Source organism: Anneissia japonica, unplaced genomic scaffold (genome assembly GCF_011630105.1).
Source record: "Anneissia japonica isolate Jap-2015-1 unplaced genomic scaffold, ASM1163010v1 scaffold37457_len2000_cov220, whole genome shotgun sequence".
In the NCBI taxonomy this organism is placed as follows: domain Eukaryota; kingdom Metazoa; phylum Echinodermata; class Crinoidea; order Comatulida; family Comatulidae; genus Anneissia; species Anneissia japonica.
Window position 1 is genome coordinate 1 of NW_022721094.1, and position 2,000 is coordinate 2,000.

A 2,000-nucleotide genomic window follows, 5' to 3' on the forward strand; every position below is an offset into this window, starting at 1 on the left:
TATAGCTCTATACAATTACACAAACCTGTTTAAAACTCAATCCCTTTGTCAAGTAAATGTTGTAATTAAGGAAGTCTGCATATCCCTTCTCAACCATATCGCGTTCAAACACTTCCAGTAATTCCGAGAACCAAGCAAATGCATTTGTTTCGGGACAGATCCAGAAAAAATATACTTTGCTAAGTTTCATATCTTCAGAATTGTTCAACAAACGATGCCTAAAATGATAATTACATTTAATAATCAAATCATCTAGAAGGTCATTTTTACTCATTCTAACCTTTTCAATCTGATATCTAGGGTGTGGACGACTTTACATTTAGTGTAACTGCCAACCCAAAACAAATTATAAGAGCAATGCTAGAACAATTTTCATATGTGTTGTGCACGACAGTAAAATATCCTATGTGCATGATAAAATAAAAATTCTTACTGTCTCGTCAAACTATTGGAATATATATAATATTTTTTCTTTAAATGAGCATATAAATTATTATCTTCTATAATGTACACATTCAAAACAATTCAGTTTTCATTGATTTGGAATAAACTTATTACTAACCAATTTTAAGGATGCAAAGAATATAGAAAAACCTATTATTTATGCATCTGTGTATTTGCAAGAAATGAACTATCAATATTTAAAGTTTAAATAAAACTAACAAAACAAAATAAGCCATTCAAATATAGGATTATATTTTTCAAATAATTTAGCATAGTTATTATATAAATAATAAAACTATGTTTGCAAGATATTGTAGAAAATGAAGGCTAAATATAAAGTAGAATATACCAAATAGTCTTCAGGATAGATGCAAAGGGTGTAACACCAATACCTGCTGCCACACATACACCAACTTTGTACTTAAATATGTCAATACTTGCGGTACCAAACGGTCCATCAACAGCAACTCTATAAGAAAAAAACACAACATAGTCAAGTATACAGATATCAGAAACATTATGTCTTTGCTCCATTTTGGTGTATCCAGGGAACGGTGAAATTTAAGTGTTTCCTGGTGTATCAAAGGAACAGCATGGGATGCACAGGCCGCCAAAAAAAAGTTTTAGCCCTTGCTTAAAATATGATGTTGAATAACCTCATTCCCCAGCTAGTGCTACCTAACTTTCCCATCATGACCCCTCATCCATCCTATCACATATGTCACTGCTTTCTCACATACATTTCAACTAGTATAGAAGGCCTAACTTAAATAATACTGAATACAAAAATAATAATTGTCAGACTATTTGAAAATATTTAAGTATTCACACCTAGGTAGTTTTGATGTCTCAAGTTGTTTATTTTTATGTTACTTCAAAATGTGCAAGTTAATATCAAAATTGTTTTGTCATGATACTCACGGATGTTAGAGTAAATGGATGCCATTCAAAATTTGACAATTGTGGACACTTTATGAATATGTACTGACCAGGAAGCATCTCAAATCCGGACTTCTTCATCCGAATTTCAAAAGCATTGGATGGATGCTGGATAACCTAAAATTTAAAAAAAAAATGTATGATATGTACTCAATTATTGGTAACAAAAAAGGCAACTAATTACCTGTGTTAGGTATTTCGGAATAATTTTTGAAAATTCTGGAGAGTTTGACCAAACATGGAAGATCAGCAGATTAATATGATATTGATTGATTGATATGGGAGGCTCCCGACTGAATAAGCCAATTCGTGGTTGAGTTGCAGATGCTCATATCCAAGGTCATATGGTGTTTATATGTCGACTGATCTTTATACGAGCATGCACACTTCTAACTACGAATTGGCTTATTGGGAGAAATGAAAAGTATGTTAGTAATTTGATAACTACCAACAGGTCACATGATTATCAACTGAACATATCTTAATCATATAACTTCTCATATGAATGCAAGATATATTTACCAATTCTAATGTCCTAATTAGAATTTTAGCATTTGGATTTGATTTGTCAAATGAATACTGTACATTTTCTCTTTTCAATAATAAGATATGAATGC

The 2,000-nt window shown here is 31.4% G+C and overlaps 1 long non-coding RNA gene across 2 annotated transcripts; it reads right to left on the reverse strand.

Annotated features, from left to right (window-relative positions):
* Positions 1-24: 24 nt before the first annotated feature.
* LOC117111459 lies at positions 25-1,502 on the reverse strand. Of its 2 annotated transcripts, none has more exons than XR_004445871.1 (3): positions 1,366-1,502; positions 794-913; positions 25-218 (listed from the first exon to the last, which is right to left on the reverse strand). It is a non-coding gene; the product is annotated as an uncharacterized LOC117111459 (long non-coding RNA). The 2 variants fall into 2 exon arrangements; XR_004445872.1 differs by lacking the exon at positions 1,366-1,502 and adding an exon at positions 1,276-1,290.
* Between the last annotated feature and the right edge of the window lie 498 nt (positions 1,503-2,000).